At 39.8% G+C, this 18217-nt stretch overlaps 1 long non-coding RNA gene across 1 annotated transcript; it reads left to right on the top strand.

Annotated features, from left to right (window-relative positions):
• The first annotated feature begins 5311 nt into the window (after positions 1 to 5311).
• Positions 5312 to 17256, top strand: LOC147584289 (uncharacterized). The gene is made up of 3 exons (XR_015248103.1): positions 5312 to 9422; positions 15792 to 15940; positions 16873 to 17256. It is a non-coding gene; the product is annotated as an uncharacterized LOC147584289 (long non-coding RNA).
• The last annotated feature ends 961 nt before the right edge of the window (positions 17257 to 18217 follow it).

Genomic DNA, 18217 nt, shown 5'->3' with positions numbered 1-18217 from the left:
ACAAGTACATGTGTGAATGGATTTTTTTAAATATGTATGAGTACTTCTGCATATATTGCTTCACAACAATTCTGTGTTACAGTTGAAGAAATGAGTTGCAGAAATTAAAATGACTGGCTGAAAGGCTAAAATGAATGTTTAATAGCAGAACTAAGATTAGAGTTCAAAGTCTGGGATTCTTGACACGGGTAGGTTCAAACCATAGGAACATCTCTAACAATACAGATGCTGGGTCTCTCCCATAGATATTCTGATTCAGCAATTCCAGGCATGGACTCAGGATTCTGCATTTTAGTAAAATTCCAGGTGATTCTGATACAGATCTTCTGCTTTAATAAGCACTGGATTGGATCATGCTATGTTTCCAAGTGACTGGAGTGCAATTTCAAACCAACACACCGAGGTGTTTAAAATGCTGAAGTACTGAAGCGTGCCGAGATTCAGGGGGTAAGGTTGCGGGCTGGGGAAGGGTTGAGATCCTTGTGCAGGCTGGTACAGGCTGGGCACACAGAGAAGACATTTAGGTTAACTGGGGTTACTTCAATGACTTGGACAATGTCTGCTGATTACTACTGTCAGCTCACACAAGAAATCCCAGGAACATTTGCCCTAGAATCCTTCTTATCCCCCCCTTTTTTTAAATAAAAACTGGACTCAAAATGTCTTAAATTAGGAAAGAATTCGGCATCAAATGTTTCTTTTTTGCCCTTATATGGATTTTTCTGAAAGCTCTGTCTAAAATACCATGTTCTTTCTATGTCGTATTTATTGTGAACAAAGGCAACAGGATTCTGCCCTTGGATGGCTTTCAGGGGAAGAGACAGAACAAAACAACAAAACACTTTATGTTTCTTTTCAACGGCACAGATTTTTATCATGTTAGGGTCAGGGTTGAGTTCAAAATGTTGCTCATTTGGGAGTGAAGTATTTCTGTTTCTCAGATGATATGAAAAATCATAGAGTCAACAAAGTAGAGGAAAACAGCTACTTTGCAATGATTGTAAATTGAAAAACTGTACGGATTACATTATATTTGAGTGGAAATTTAAGCATGAATACTTATCTTTAATTCATCTCTAAACCCCAAAGTAGAGCCCTATGACTCTGGCAGGCCGGATTTGTTTGGAAGCCTGGCTTTCAACATAGACATCTCTGTTTACTGGGAGCCAGTATGGGATTCCCCCTCAGGGATATGGAAAGTGGCAGGAAGTGACCTTTCAAATGGGCCATTGTCTAAGGAAATGTTCCAATCATCTTTCCCTAAGCCTAGTTGGATTCACATAATCAACACATTTGTGCAGGAAGGAGGGAGCCCCAGTCAGGGCCAGTCTCCAAATAGCCCATCCTCATTGGTTATTCCCATTTGCCTAGCATTTGTCTAACTTGGAGAAATCTCTGTGATTCAGCACTTACATGAATGGTTATTCCTGTTCCCCAAATCAGTCACCAAATTTGTAGCATACCTGCAAGGTGGGGACATTTGCCATCTACGGCCTGTGCCATCTCTTCCTGTATTCCTCAATTTTAATAAACACATGTTTTTTTCTTCTAGGTAAAGTTATGTTTTTGGAGGATATACATCATTCTTACAAGTTTAAAATGGTTTTTACTTTATTTTATTTTTTAAATTTGTTTTTGGACAGAGAGAGTGTGAGTGAACGGAGGAGAGGGGCAGAGGGAGGGAGAGGGAATCTTAAACAGACTCCACACTCAGCACAGAGCCTGATGCAGGCCTCAATCCCATGACCCTGGCATTATGACCCGAGCTGAAATCAAGAGTCGAGCATTCAACTGACTGAGCCACACAGGCACCCTGAAATAGTTTTTATTTTTATTTTTTAATTTCATTTTTATTCAGGTTTTAATTTTAATTCCAGTATAGTCAACATACAGTGTTATTATTAGTTTAATGTGTATAATATAGTTATCCAACAATTCTATACATCATTACTCAGTACCGATCATAAGTGTGCTCATTTTAATACCCTCACTTATTTCACCCATTCCTCCACCCACCTCCCCTCTGATGCTTTATTTTAAACAATGCCCTCAGTTAAAGTTATTTTGTTTTTCAACAGAACATTTTTTACTTGAAGCATACTTCAAAATACCTGGTTCTAAAAGATATATATAAAGCATTCCATCCAAGAAAAATAGAATATACTTTTCTTTAAGTACACACAGAAGAATCCCCTGGTTAGATAACATAAAAGGACACAGAACAAATACTACAAATTTAAGAAGACTAATATCATGCCAAGTATATTTTCCAACCACAATGGTATAAAGCTAAAGGTCGACAATAAAACAAATTTGGAAAATCTGCGATGTAAATATTAAATATTTAAAGTAAATATTAAACAACACACTACTGCACAAGCAACGGGCCAAATTTGAAATCAAATGGCAAATAAAAAATGTCTCTATGGCTATAGCACCCTGAATGTGCCCAATCTTGTCTGAAATGGTTTTTAGTTCAGAGTTTCATATATAGTGGACCCTCAATAAATTAACAAATACATTTGCAGTGTGAGTGATTATAGTTAGTGTCTTCCTTTTCCCTCAGCCCTATCCTCCAGGGGGCCTTTTAAAAAACTTGTCCTTAAAATAAGACCTGGCACCAGCCTTGTGTCTTTACATCGGGTATAACTGCCATGATGTACCTTATACACATGGTCACCTATCACATCAAGGAGAGACAAAAGTGAGTGAACTAAGAATTGGCCAGAGCTGCTGGTCAAAATTATGAAGAAGGCAAGATTCATTTTCAGTGTCTTCTCACACCTCTGCCCAAGGTCATTGGGGGTCTCTGAGGGTCTCTGCTTTACCAGGGTAAAGCTTTACTGTGTTTACCAAAATACTTACCAATGTTAGGAATGTACCTCATCCAAGTTTTTACTTATCTGTTATTTGTCAAAACTTACCTGTATTGTATTTCAAATGCCCTCTTATCTTGCTATCTGCTAGGTTACAGTGCTGGGCAATGGATGAATGAAATAAATGAATCTTTGCTAATGTAAGAACTAGCCAATGTGGTACCCTTCACAAGAATCAAAATGCCTTAACTACTTCACATCATATGCCAAAAGGGAAATGCAAATGAAAACAAGAATGCGATAACATACTAGAACGGTCAAAATCCAGAACACTGACAACACCAAATGCTGGTGAGGATGTGGAGAAGTAGGAACTCTCATTTGTTGTCGGTGGGAAAGAAAGTTGGTATAGTCACTTTGGAAGACAAGTTCCCACTTTCTTACAAAACTAAACATACTCTTACTATGTGATCTAGCAATTGTGCTGCTTGGTGATGTACCCCAAAGAGCTAAATACTTGCATTGATACAAAACCCTGCACATTGGGGTGCCTGTGTGGCTCAACTGGTTAAGCATCTGACTCTTCATTTCAGTTCAAGTCATGATCTCAGGGTTGTGGGATCAAGCCCTGCATTGGGCCCTGTGCTGAGCATGGAACTTGCTTAAGATTCTGTCTCTCCCTCTCACTCTCCCCCTACCTCTTACGCTCTCTCTCACTCAAAAGAAACAAAAACTGCACATTAATGATAATAGCAGCTTTATTCATAATCGCCAAAACCTGGAAACAACTGAAGTGTTCTTGAGTAGGTAAGTAAACTGTGGTACATCTAGACAATGGGATATTATTTAGCCTGAAAAGAAATGAGCTACCAAGCTTATTCCAATGGAGGGACATTAAATGCATATTACTAAGTGAAAGAAGACATTCTGAAGAAGCTATATACTATATGACTCAAACTCTGTGACATTCTGGAAAAAAGTATAACTGTTGAGACAGTAAAAAGATCAGTGGTTGTCAGGGGCTAGTGGGGAGGCAATAGGGAGAGCACAGAAGAATTTTAGGGCATTGAAACTACCTTGTATGTGACTATAATGGTGGATACATGTCATTATACATTTGTCCAAACCCATAGAATGTAGAGCTTCAAGAGTGAATCCTAACGTAAGCTATGGACTTTGGGTGATTATGATGTGGCAGTGTGGGTTCATCAGTTGTATCAAATGTGCCACACTGGTGGAGGATATTGATAATGGGGGAGGCAGGGATTACATAGGAAACCTCAGTACCCTTTGTTGCATATTGCTGTAAACCCAAAACTGCTCTAAAAAAAATAAAATCTATTAAAAAATACCGTCAGCTTAAAGGCTCTTTAGAAGTCATGCTAAGTATATTGATTTGTTCCTACATTCTCTTAAATGTATTCCTTTCTTTTCTGTTTGCAGTGGTTGCTGTCTGGGGTTTGGCAAAATCCTCCAAATTGGTTTTCCTGACCTCCCTCTCGGCAGCCCATCCTATGATCTGTTGCCAAGTTGATCTTCTAAAACATCTCTTTTATCATGTCACTCTTTGGCTGAAATTGCCCTCCTTGACCTCCATTGTTTACATTGCCTGGATGGCAGACGTAAACACATAAGTCACCTTTTTCTCCTTCCTCATGTCAGACATTAATAATCAATCATGCTTTGTTTCCCTAAGAGCCAGTGGCCTCAGAATCCTCAACACAGAGTTCTAATGAACCACTGTCAATTGCTAGGAGATGATTTTGACGAAACTTCTTTGTCACACTTGGACTACAACAAGAAATCCAGAGTGAAAGCCCATACCCAGTGAAGTTAATATAAGCTGATCCCACTCTGTCTTCCAGTGGATGTAGATTTGAAATATTTCTACTCTGCTTCAGCAAAATTCAGAACCTGACTGTTAAATGTGCTCTATTCTGTTCAGACTCTGGGCCACTGTTTTTTTTTTTTTTTTTTTTTTAATTTTTAAAAAATATTTATTTATTTTTGAAGGAGAGAGAGAAAGAGTGTGAGTCAGGGAGGGGCAGAGACAGTGGGAGACACAGAATCCAAAACAGGTTCCAGGCTGTGAGCCGTCATCACAGAGCCTGATGCAGGGCTCAAACCCATGAGTCTTGAGATCATGACCTGAGCCGAAGTCAGATGCTTAACTGACTAGCCAGCCAGGCGCCCCATCTGGGCCACTGTTTCTGGGCTTATGTACCATGACCGAGGACACATGGCTTATATGTAGCAGAATTAAGATTTATACATGGCTGTCTGCTGTCTGAGCATGGGGACTTCATTCTTCATTACCACAAATAGAGCCTTCTGCCTGGAGAGGCTCTCCCCTTCCCCAAGACTGATTTGGTGATGGCTTTTAGAATTTCAGTGAGTAACATGAAATCTTGAAGGCAAGTGATAAATGTCAGGATGCTTCAAAGGAAGAAATGTGATTGTTTGGTTTGCCATAAGTTATCAGATAATTATCAGAGATTGGATTGGTATTTTATCAGTAGAAATATGAAGTAATGGCAACTGACTGATGGCATATAATAGAGGAAGGAAGAGAGGGTCTTGGAGGCTGCATTATGGTAGTTCTGAGGAAAATAAGGAGAAAGGACTCAAAGCCTTCTAGAATAGGCTATCAAAGGGGAAAAAGGAAGAAGGAAAGATGGATAGCCTGTTGTAGTTGAGAACACGCTGAAGAGAGAGCATAATGAGAAAATGGGTGATGTGAAATAACCTTCTTTCAGATAGCTTAACTGAAAAGAATGTAGTTCATACCGCATGTCTCCAACACTAATAAAACTGCTGTTCCCTAAACTGTTTGCTAAATGGCAATGGCTAAGAAGCCGGAGAGAACTGGGGAAAGATTGGTATCCATGAACACTCCCTTTGTGGGGAGAGATCCTTCCAGTTTGAATCTTTAGGCATTTACATTTATGAGAGAAACTTGAGTTGAACCAGCAGTTGTCAAATGAACGAGTGCTGGCATGAACTTCCCAGTTTTGTCTTATACCACAAAGCCCTCAAAAGTCCTCCTATATAGGATTGGTCCTGGAAACAGATCTTACTGGAGAGGAAAAGGTGAGGACATGCTGCTTTTTCTCTGTGCCCCATAGTTTTAATTGAGCCTCAAGTGAATTTCCTTAGAAGTCAATGGTGGCTCCATGTCCCAGAAGGGACAGGGGAAGTGTGTGAAACAAGATGAGAGGTGGGACCATTATTCCCAGAACTCTTCTGACTTCTTTTTAGACCCTGGTCAAGGATAGAGCTGTTTGTTGTAATAAAATATCCAGTAGCAGGAAGTTGAAATGGAGGTTATACTAAAAAAAGACCCCCCAAACAAAACAAAACAAAAACTCATGCTAATTTTAGCTCCATTCAAAACCTAGGGGGAAAAAAATCAATGTTTACAAAATTAAGATTAATGGGCTGCCAAAATTCGACTCATTAGTTAGCAACTATGTAGTGATGAAGTTTGTGCTGGTTGGATTTAAAGGAAATTAAAACTATCATTGGGAATGCCTGTCCCCTTAACATTTGGGCTTAATGATTATGGACTTTTCTACTAAAAGTACTGGTAGCCAAGGAGTGGGTCTAAAAATCCCTAGCTAAGAATTTACCCACTTCACTTGACATGGAGAGGGTCTTGTCAGGATATGTTGAGTGCTGAAGATCATGGTTATTACAGCTTAAAAGCTTTTACAGATATTGATCCAGACATTAGAGTGACCCTCCTTGTGTAGATAAAACACTCCCAGAGACTTGAAGGAAGTGTACCAGGAAAAGGCAAACACTGAGACTTCTTCCTTTTTGACAAACATGGAACTCTTTTCCTCCTTCCAGGAAGTACTGTGTTGAGATGAAAGCTATGGAAATCCTAGGATGGGTTTGAACTGGTTGTGTGTAAAGGTTTTGCCTTATACAATATCTGTGGGCATAAGGTGGACATATGGCAGGCTGGCCTAGGGGGATAATTGCAGAAAAGGATGATAGAACTGAGTGTGTTTATAATGCTAAGCTGAGGTAACACAGGCAGAAGTTTCTAGCACAATGTCTGGCACAAAATAAGGAGTAGAATGGTCATTTGGTATTTCTATTTTTATAGTCACATTTATTTATTTTAGTTCAACGTTTACGTTTGGAGTTGCTTTATTGCTTCATTGGGAAATCTGAATTTAACCTTCTGACTAGTGATCAGTATATCAGAAGAATGATATTTTACTTCATGTAGGTCTTATAACCAGCACTGGCCTGTAAGAGTTCTCTGATTTCAGAAAACAGTGGTGAACATTGGTCTTTGAAAATTCCAGGGGCACCTGGGTGGCTCAGCCTGTTAAGCATCTGACTCTTGACTTCAGCTCTGGTCATGATCTCACAGTTCATGGGTTCGAGCACCACATCGGGCTCTGTGCTTTCAGTGAAGAGATTCTTAGCTTGGGATTCTCTCTCTCCCTCTCTCTCTCTCTGCCTCTCCCCTGATGACACTCACATGCTCTCTGTTTCTCTGTCTCTCAAAATAAATCAATAAACACTAAAAAAGAAAAGAAAATTCCCTTAAAGTTCTATATGAAATGTAATTCTGGATTTCCTTGAGCCTGATTTCTCCATGTTATATGTGGAAAGAAGTTAGCAGTTATAGCAGGTGGTTTTCAAAGGAGCAAATGGAAGAGTACATTCTTTCACAGAAGCTTTATAGGTGGAAGGGGCCTTCAGAATCCTCTGAATGTAAATGAGGCTTACTGTTCACGTGAAGAAACTGTTTTCTCCAGAGTCACAAAACTAGTTAATGACAGAGAAGGGATTAGAGGCCAGCTCTTTTGATTTCTGGGCCAATATTCCTTTTCCTCAGTAGAAGATTAGAAACCTCTTATTTTTTGTCTAAGTCTTCTGAATAGCCTGCTGAGGCCATGTAAATTATATGCTGGATAAAACATAGGCTGACTTGAAAGGACACCTTTCCTTACAAGGTGGTGGGAGACAGGTCAGTGGGATTGAGTGTGTTTTTATTGCAGTCTTTCCATGCCCAGTTGCTGACTGTCACAGGCTAGCCCAGAAGGATGGGCAGGATTAAAGGATCTATAGCTAGTCCCTCCCGGGCCATCATATAACCACAGGTGTGGTTTTTCTTTTACTGTAGATCAGCTACCAAGAGACTGCTCTGAGTGGAAACAACATTCCCTTGAGGAGTTAGGGAAGATGGGGAGGGCAGCTTAAGATTCCATGGAGTAATATGAGAATTCTCTGCAACAGTGGAGTCTGGCAATACTTCTGTCTTTGCCCATCCTTAGTCTGCTCTCGATTCTGAAAATGCTAAGTGAAGGATGCAAAAGAAAGACTATTCCTTACACTTACCCCTCAGTGTATGTTTGTGCCTGTTTGGGAGAAGAGAGAGCGATGCTAGGTTCATGAAATTCCTACATATTAGTAGAGATTGGAGGGTTTAGCTAGGAGAAAGCAAAGAATACATCAATGGAATAGGGGAAAAGAATAAATAAGAACTAGAGCTAAAAATAATTTCAGGTTGCTAATCATTATAAAGCTGATTAATTTAAAAGAAGTAAAAAGTGCAGATAAGATCCTGGGTAGCTACTGCATCACAGAATCTTTGAGACCACAGTTTCCAGTCAGTAGATGTTACCAGAAGAGTTAATTAGCCCAAACTGTGGCTGCTAGTTCTTTAGCTGTCTTCAACTTGAAGGTTTTTTTTTTAATAACTTTTAGAGCTAATTAGGATACACCTGGGACTCATGGCTAAAGCCAATAGAGTTTCCCCTGGGGGAGTTACTTTTTATATACCAAAATTTAAAAAAAGGAAAAATGTCAGATGAAAACATCATCTTTAGATTCAGGAAAAAAAAAATGGCATAACCATTTCAACTCAGCAGACCACAAGGCCAAACAAGCTTTGGCTAGAATTGAATGCTGTGTGCTTCTGTTCAGAGAAGAGGATGCTTCCCAGATGTGTCTGGGGGACTACCTGCCTCACTCTTATTTATCATCAGCTCTCACACAGGATGTGGTGTCGCTGGCTGGTAATCTGGAAATGGCCTGTTTATTTTTACAGATCTGTAGAAGAGACTCAATAGTTGTAAAGGATGGAAGAGTGCAAAGCAGCTTGGAACTCACAACAAAGGAAACCGGGACGAAAAAAATTAGATAAAACAACTGTGACCATGGGATCTGCTCCTTGTGCCTGTCGAACAAAGGTGCTAAATGGATTTTCTCATTTCAAAGGAAAGCCAATTCTTCCTCCCAACCCTGCAGCCCATGATTGTAGAACATCCAGACACCATTTTTTTTTTTTTTAAGTTCAGGGAACCTTGGTATTCTTTTCAACACCAGGACTGGTTGGTTCCTTTATGAGTTTCGTAAAGAAAAGAAACCTCCCCCAGAGCTGCTTAGGCTGGTGATTCTCTGTCTCAACCAGGCCTTTCTGGATAATTTCCCTCATGTTAAAACCCCGCAGCAGACTGGAGAAAGAGGATTCTCCAAATGCTTGGCTGGGATAGTGTTGCTGCTAAGTTCCTGCTTCTCCTGAAGTGTTATCCTGAGTGTAACAACTTTCTGTTCTCTCTCCTGAGAAGAGATATGCCTGAGGTGAGTCTAGTCCCTCCATGGAACCTCTTGTCTGCTGTCTCCAAGATGCAAAAGCTGATTTCCAATTGAATACTCTTGAGTACTTGCTTACTATCAATTAGTACTTTTGTTTAACAGTCAGATGCTGAAGAAATGTGGAAGAAGTACTTTATATTTTTCGTATATTCAGGAAATGAACAAACAAATAAGCCCAGTGTACAACACCCAGAGAAACAAAGAATGAAAAATACTGATGGGCGGAAAGAGCTGAGAATTGGGGCTTGTAAGTGACAGAGCTAGAATTAGAACTTGTAGTCACGAAGGACTAGGCAGTGTGAGACGGTGGTGTACTGTTGAAACACTTTGCCTTGTGCAAGCACATTGGGCTCATATATAGTTGACTTTCTCCAAGGGAGAGTTTGGGGAAGCCAGGGTATATTTATCAGCTCTATCTTTTCCTCACTTGCCTTCCTCTCCCCAGAACCAGGGATGTGGTTGCTCCCTGGCTCAAGGAATGCTTGCATATGGGGGACCACCCAGGCTACATGCCCGTGACCACTGCAGAGTCACCACGGCAGCAGAGAATGAGCTGGCTTTGAAGTTCAGGGATGGGAGGACCAGGGCTATTTCTGGTTTGGCATGAGGTAACTCACAATTTGTGTAACCCTGCCCCCAATATCTGCCAAGAGGGGACACCGTACTACGTCGACTACATTAAAAAAGAAACAAGGGGCGCCTGGGTGGCTCAGTCGGTTAAGCGTCCAACTTCAGCTCAGGTCACGATCTTGCGGTCCGTGAGTTCGAGCCCCGCATCGGGCTCTGGGCTGATGGCTCAGAGCCTGGAGCCTGCTTCCGATTCTATGTCTCCCTCTCTCTCTGCCCCTCCCCCGTTCATGCTCTGTCTCTGTCTCAAAAATAAATAAACAAACAAACAAAAAAACAAAAACCTGCAAGTCAGAAGAAATAATCAATAGTGTGGGTGTGCAGCAATTTTGCTGTTGGTGGTGGCAGGTGGTGGCAGAGGGTGGGGAGTTCGTCGTTGACTGCATGTTTGTGAACATAAGACCTCTGTACCATCTGAAGTTGAGTGAATTATTTCATAGTCAGATGTCTCAGAAATGCTGGCCAGTCTTCATATGATGCAGCGATGTGAAGCTTTCCACGTTTCCAAAAGTGAGTCATGAAATCTGCCTCAAAGTATAGCTAAACAACAACACCCTGTGGATCTGTAGCAGTTTTGATGGAACTGACAGAGTCAAGTTTCCACCATTTGCTAACTACGTAACTTTGGAAGAGTCCTAACCTCCCTGCCTCAAATCCTTTATCTTTAGCATGGAGCAAATGCTACCTACTTCAGCAGGTTCTTGTGAGGATTACATGACACATTGTGTGTAAAGACCTAAACATGGTGACTAGGTTATACAACTAATCAAGAAATGCTGATTATTACTTGTTAGGTAGGTGGCTTTATGATTATATTAAGCTTTTTGTGAGAGTGGCTCTTAATATGTGGAAGTCATTGAAAGTCCAGCCAAGCTTGAGACCAACCAAAGGGATATGGTTTGGCTTCATTATCTAAGCTGTGAGCCAAGCCGTCAAAAAGGATTGAACACATGTTAGGAGAAAAAATATATTAAGTGATGAGGTGGGTGTGACTGAGACCATAAAGAATCAATGCCACAATATTATTATTGGTTTGGCTCTTCATCATCTATAAACATTGAGCCTGGTTTGAGTGGTTCAGTTTCAGACTCATTGACAGGTTCTTCATTTTACTTTTAAAATCTTGGGCATATTAGGGAAAAGATTTACACATTTTTGTACTCTCTTTTAAAGTGTCACTATGCCTGGCTAATACATACTTCATATATCCTTGTCTTGTATTTTGTAAAGCATCTCCAGGTTTTTGATCTAATAAACATTGTGTTTTTCAAATCAAATTCAGTTTGAGATTGAATTAGATGGCAAATAATGAAGTGGCTTTATCACATGGTACCAGGAACTTAGAGATTGGAAGCTTTGCCTGTATTCGTCTTTGTATTCCCAAGATCTGTGCTCCCTGAGATTAGTGGTGACCATGAGCAAAACTGTCCTCTATACTCATTTGGGTTCTTTGGGAAACACAATATTTCCATGAAAGAAATCCCAAAACATTCCTTTGGGAAGAAGCATTGTGTTTGTGTTGCTTAGAACTTGAACCTCTTCTAGGGCTATGCCTGTCTTCTTTGGGTCAATAAGTCAGAAGCCAGTTAGGAAAAAAGAGAGGTAACAATGATCGAGACCTTGTAGGAAACTGAAACAGTGTCTCTGATCAATAATGCAATCTACCAAGGTGGAGAGGGGAAAAAAAATGAAGGCCTAGTATCACACGGAGACATTTTTTGGGGAAAAAAAAAGATAAATGAAGGCACTTGGGTGTCCTCAGTTAAGCATCCAACTTCGGCTTAGGTCAGGACCTCCTGGTTGGTGGGTTTGAGCCTTGTGTCAGGCTCTGTGCTGACAGCTTGGAGCCTGGAGCCTGCTTCAGATTCTGTGTCTCCCTCTCTGTCTTCCCCTGCCCTGCTCACGCTTTGTCTCTTTCTCTCAAAAATAAAGAAACATTAAAAAAAAAAAAGATAGGGGAATCTGGGTGGTTCAGTCAGTTGCGCGTCTGACTTCGGCATAGGTCATGATCTCACAGTTTGTGGGTTCAAGCCTCGCATCAGGCTCTGTGCTGACAGCTTGGAGCCTGGAGCTTGCTTCAGAGTCTGTGTCTCCCTCTCTCTCTGCTCTCCCCTGCTCTCATTCTGTCTCTCTCTCAAAAATAAAACATTAAAAAAAATTTTTGTTAAAGATAAATGAATGTTTCCCTAGAATATGTATCATTTTAAATATTTTCAGTCAAATTTCTCTAGTTTTTGCCATGTATCCTTTGCTATCCAGAGGGCATATGCCTTGTTTCTGTGAATAGATTTTTGTGAGGGCAGCATCTGTTTATATTTGTGTTTGTTTAGTGCCTAAGTTCAGTGCCTGGTATTTACTGAACTTTGCAATAACTTACTGAATAAGAGACTTTTGACCAATTGCAAGTAAGTACTCTCCGAATTACCATGGGAGTTTGTTCCTCCCATCCCCTCAGTTCTTGAATTCTGAACAGACTAAGACAACTTAGGTGTCCACAATTCTTTGTTTCCTCTGTTCAAACCTTCCCAACATGCTTTAACAGCATCCTTTACAAATGTAAAGTTTTTCTAACCATCTTTTTCCTTTCGTAAGATTTATAATTTTCTTCAAGTCTTTTGTTTTTATTTTTAGAGGTGATTTTAACATATCAGATAACTTGGAAGTGTCAGGCCAACTCATTCGTCTTGTTTCAGTTTAGAAAAATGCTAGCACCAAGTTCTCTTGCTGCCAAAGCATAGATTTCATGCTGTTCATAGTCTTTCCTACCAAGGGGACAATATACAGGCAATTGCCAGCACTCCTTTGGGACTCCTGACAAAGGAATTTTATTATGCCCACTTTCAGTTGGATGCAGTGAAACCCTTGCCAGGGGCATGGCAGTGGCTACTGCTTATGTCCCAGAATTGCTGTGTGGTCAGGTCAGGGCTTTTCTCTTAATACTTGCTGGGTCAGACTTTCTTGTGGGTTTGTGTGTGGGAGGCAAGGCAGACACTGTGTCAAGGACAGGCCCTCTGCCTCTTGTGTAGGGAAATTACTGCCACATGAAAGTAGGGCAGGAAGCCAGGACTGTCCCGAAGCCTTGGCTTTCAGATATTTTGCGTCCTCTCCGGTGAACAAGAGCATTTGTACTGGGGCTAGAGAATTGTGTTCCTGGAACATGAGCTCCCTACTGCCATCCTCTCCCAAGTTGAAAGTCAGGCATCTTTGGATGCCACATTAAGTCATGTATTGTGACCAGACTGCCTGAGGGAATTCAGCCATCGAAAAGGTTGCCTAACTTAGCTGTGTATATAAAGTTACCCATCTAAGTTAGGAGTAAATGTTTCCATCAAATCTAATTGTCCCTTCCTGGGCACACAATCTTTTTAGCAAGAACTATAACCAACACTACTAATTCAGTGTGAATTGTATATAAGTTCCTATTTGAACTGAAAAGAACCCAGAAGCGGCTATTAGTGTCCTTCAGGGGATGGTAAAAGTATAGATTCACGTCAAAAATACACCATGTGGGGCTCCTGGGTGGCTCAGTTGGTTAAGCATCTGACTTCAGCTCAGGTCATGATCTCATGGTCGGTGAGTTCGAGCCCGGCATTGGGCTCTGTGCTGGCAGCTCAGAGTCTGGAGCCTGCTTCAGATTCTGTGTCTCCCTCTCTCTCTCTCTTTCTCTACCCCTCCCCACTCACACGCTGTCTCTTTCTCTCAAAAATGAATAAATGTTTAAAAAAATTAAAAAAAAATTATACCATGCATGTTGTAAAGACTGACCAGATCAAAGATCTTTGATTCCACTTTCAAAGGAGTAGCCGTGTGAAATATAGGCTTAATACCTGAAAGTTGATTAAATACAGAGATAATGGTGTATAATAATTATAGCTACGGATTATGTAATACAGACTAACTAGTTAATAAACTCAGAAGTTTAATTGGATCAAACTAACTATTTATATATGAAAATAATCACCCCCTGGTTGAAAATTACAACTTTTATTTGGGGAATCGAAGAGTCATCTGATGAGAGTGAAAACTATCTCTTCAGGAAGGAACTCAGGCAGTTCTCATCATCCTTGTGACCAATACTTTTATCCTTAGGTGCTTTGATTTTAAAAAGTTAAGGGAGCAATGATAATCAGATAGACTCTGCATTACTAGAAGAACCTCGAAATTAAGAGGGTGCTATGTAGAGGATTTCTGCTGCTGGTAGAGAATAATTTCCTCTGCCTTTGCATTATTCATCTCATGTAAATTTTGTTAAAGTTCATCACTGTGATTATTTCGTTTATCACATTTTATATGTTTAGAGCACAATTTCCACAGTAGGATCTTTTTTTCTTTCCAGACTAACATAAATATATGTATTCTTAATGGAAAAAGGAACCTTTTTAGAAGAAGGTGCCTGACACACATCACCTGAGCTCATTGCATTCAGAACTTACTGCAGTATGACCTTCCTCTATCATGAAGTCTAGAAGTGGGCTTTTTAGGCCATGCACCATGTACTTATGCACCTGCAACAGATGATTTAATATGCTCACAACTACCCTGTGAGATGGGAACAATAATCCTCAGTTTGATGACTGAGATTCTTGGGTTCATTGACGTCCTCACAACTAGATTTACACAACTACTAGATTTACACAACTACTAGATTTACACAACTACTAGAATGGGAGAGCCAGGACTCCAAACCAGGGTTCTCTGATGGTAGAATCCATATTATTTTTAGTCACATTCAGTGCAAGGGAATTCAGCCCCCTGGAAAGAAATCCTGGGTTTTGAAAGGTCCAAAATGAAGATATACCTAGTTGGAATGACTCTGACAGTGTCCTGAAACTGCTCTGTGAGTTCTCTTGGAATTCTCCCGACTGGGTTAGTTTTGTAGATTCATTTAACTTCAGCATTGGGAAGAGGCTGAAAGATCATCCAGCCTAACTCCCAAGAGGCTGCCTGTGCTGGACGCTGTCTAAGTTCTCTTGAGGCAATCAGTTCATTCTTTGTTGGGAAAGCACAACGCATTAAAGTTCTTTATATTCAGCCAGAATAAGCTACAGAATAAGCCTGATCCATTTTCGGCATAATAGTCCTAAAGATATTTGAAGGGAATTCCAGATTCCCTCTATTTTTTTCTGAGCTCAGTCCCAATGCTTTCAACTGCACTCTGTAGGATATGATTGTATTTTTTTTGACCCTGTATTCTGTTCCCTGAGTGCTGTGCAGTCTTATAAGGTAGCATTAAGATATAAGCACAAAGCATCCAGGATGGATGTAACCAGTGCACACTGGAATAGGACCATCACATAGGGAATTTCACATTTGGAAACCACACAAAGTGTTGTGATTTAATTCTAGCTGAGCTTCCTTCAAATTAACCCCTCACCCCAAAAGATGAAGGTCTCAGTCTGCCTCCAAACTCAAGAATCCTGAAATCTTGCCATAGCTACAGGAAAGAACCCTTAGGGAAGAGAGTCAAAGAGTACATTTGTTTCTAGCAAAACAGGCAAGGAGATGGAGAGGCAGGTTTTAGCATAGTAGGTACTTGTCACATACTCTGATGCTCTAAACTTGTCTTTGAGTCTTAATGGGGATAAGGTGTGGAGTGATCTGTCAGAAGTAAATGATTAGAAACTGTATTTTCTCAAATGTCTAAGGGATATTAAGAGACAGAAGTCACTGCTTCTTCAGACAGACTCTGATTCCAATGAAGGGTCAGTGATTTTGTTCATCTGTTAGTTCTTGCAGTACCCTGGGACATAATTCATTATGGCCAGAATGGATTTGCTGTACATAGGAGTCATACTTCTAACCTGCCATGTCCATAGGTATGTGAGGATCTAGGATGAAGCTGAGAGAATTCTATCCTGCTGGTTCATACTCAGAAGGTGGGAATATATTTTTTGTATCTTTTGGAGCATATGTATGGGTATTATTGGCACACAATGAATTTTCTATTCCTTTTGTGAAAATGTAAGATGACAGAATAATTTCCAAAAGGGTAAATTGAATACATGGATAGTATATTATGTTCCATTTCAATTAGTAGAATAGGTATAAAATTTGTATGAAAATATAATCAGATATTTATTTGTTGCATTGAGTTTAGATACTCCTAATAGACAGCTGGAGGGTATTCAGTACTCTGTGGATCAGATTGGAATTAGTGACCTAAGTTGTAAAACCCCCTGTTTCATGTTCATCAAGAATATCATTGTATTTAAATTTCTGGTACATTGAAAGGTAAAACAAATCATATTTTTATTTTAAAGGATTGTTTTGATCTTTTATAATATAATAGCATGCATCTTTCAACAATTTAAGAATAAATGGAAGAAAAAGTCTTAAAAGTAAAGTCCTTTAAGACATCTGAATTTGAGATGTAAACATTTTCACACCTCCGTGTGTGTGTGTATGTGTGTGTATAAACTTTATCTCTTCAAAGCTGTGTTTAGAGATGAGGTAGGAAGGCATACAAGCACCTGTTTTGCACTGACGAATTTCAAGAGGCATTTTATGTGGGGGTGAAATAATTGGGCCCATTAAAAAATTGGTATATTTTTATCCTGAAAAAAGCCCTGCAATGTTTCTGTATCTGGGCTTGCCAAAAGTGCCCATATTTCCCACCTCCTTAACATAAATCTAACTCATATATTCTGTGCACAAGCACCCATGCACAGAAAGCTTCTGAAAGGGAAAATTCTTGAAAGACACAGAACAAAGAAAGAGAAGAAGAGTCCTTTAACTGTAAAGCTGTAATTTATTAAGTGTCTTTAGAATCCATGTAAGGGGCCTTTCTCTTTTTGTTCTTCTCTTGTAGGTCTCTAAGCCCACTGATGACAGGAAACTCTTCAGTGGTTCCAGAGACAAGCTGCTGGAAATCCTGCACATTTATCTTCTAGAAGGAAGTGAGCTGAGTAGGATAGTGGTACCTTCAGAAGGTACCTACCCCAAAACTTGAAAGAACTCCAAAGTAAACCATGTCCATTTCTGGGACCCTAAAGTGGCTCATGAAAGTCAGGGTCCACTTGCTTAAGGTTAGGTGATTTCAAGCCTTGAGATTCTAAGGGGAGAGTGAAGGTGGGAAAGGGGATGGTGAATAGATTGTGAGGACTTATCAAATAATAGGATGTCTCTTTAATTCCAAGCATCATGTTCTATTTCACATTGTATCTTTCAATTAAAAAAAGGAAAAGGAAATGTGTCTTTTTTAAAAAAGATATTTTACTCTCTTAGTATTCAGTACATAATATATGAGTGCACATTCATCATTCATTAGATCTAGGTAGATCACAACCTAATTTACAAATTCAAAAGCATAAGTCAGATCAACTCAATTGCTCAAGGCCATGTATTTGTAAGCCAGGAGTATGCACTGAATATTTCCTGTCCTTGGACTGCTGTACTGGGCTATGCTGCTTTTCTATAAGAATTTGTTCATATGTTGAATTTAACACAGTTTTGCTTAGCAGTTTATAACACTTCACCTACGTGCACTTGTGTAATATAAAGTATAAAATTAAGTCAATGATCTACAAAATTCAGAGCAAAGTAATCTAAATCATTTGGATCTTCCTAGAGATTCTGATTTCTTTTTTTTTTAATTACACAATTTTTTAAATGTTTATTTATTTTTGAGAGAGAGAGGGGGTGGGAGGGGCAGAAGGAGAGGGAGACACAGGATCCAAAGCAATCTCTAGGTTCTGAGCTGTCAGAAAAGTGCCTGACATGGGGCTCGAACTCAGAACTGTGAACTATGACTTGAACTGAAGTTGGACACTTAACCACACAGTAGCCCCAATTTCTTTTTAACCTGAAAAAATAGGTAATTACTCGATAGCCTTAGCTCTAAGATATATCTGACAGGCTATTTTTATTTGTTTGGTTTTCAGAAATCATATCCATGCGTTCTGCCCTCTATAGTTTTTAGCAAAATGAATCAAAGCCACTCTGTACCCAAAGATAACACCAGTGTTGTCTTTTTTTTCCTTCTAAACATTGCAGTGCTTTACTTAAAGTGCTATGCAGTAAATTTACAGGGAAAGAAAAATTTTATTAAATTATAACTGAGAGGAGCTGATTTTTTTACATAGCAAACAAAAAATTCCTTCATGAAAGGCTATAAAACCCATATTATTTACCAGAGAGACCTTTCCTGTCTCCCA

The sequence above is a fragment of the Puma concolor genome, chromosome A1 (assembly GCF_028749965.1).
Source record: "Puma concolor isolate L17-30 chromosome A1, mPumCon1.1.hap2, whole genome shotgun sequence".
NCBI classification, from domain to species: Eukaryota; Metazoa; Chordata; class Mammalia; order Carnivora; family Felidae; genus Puma; species Puma concolor.
This window is presented reverse-complemented; position numbering and strand designations above follow the sequence as displayed.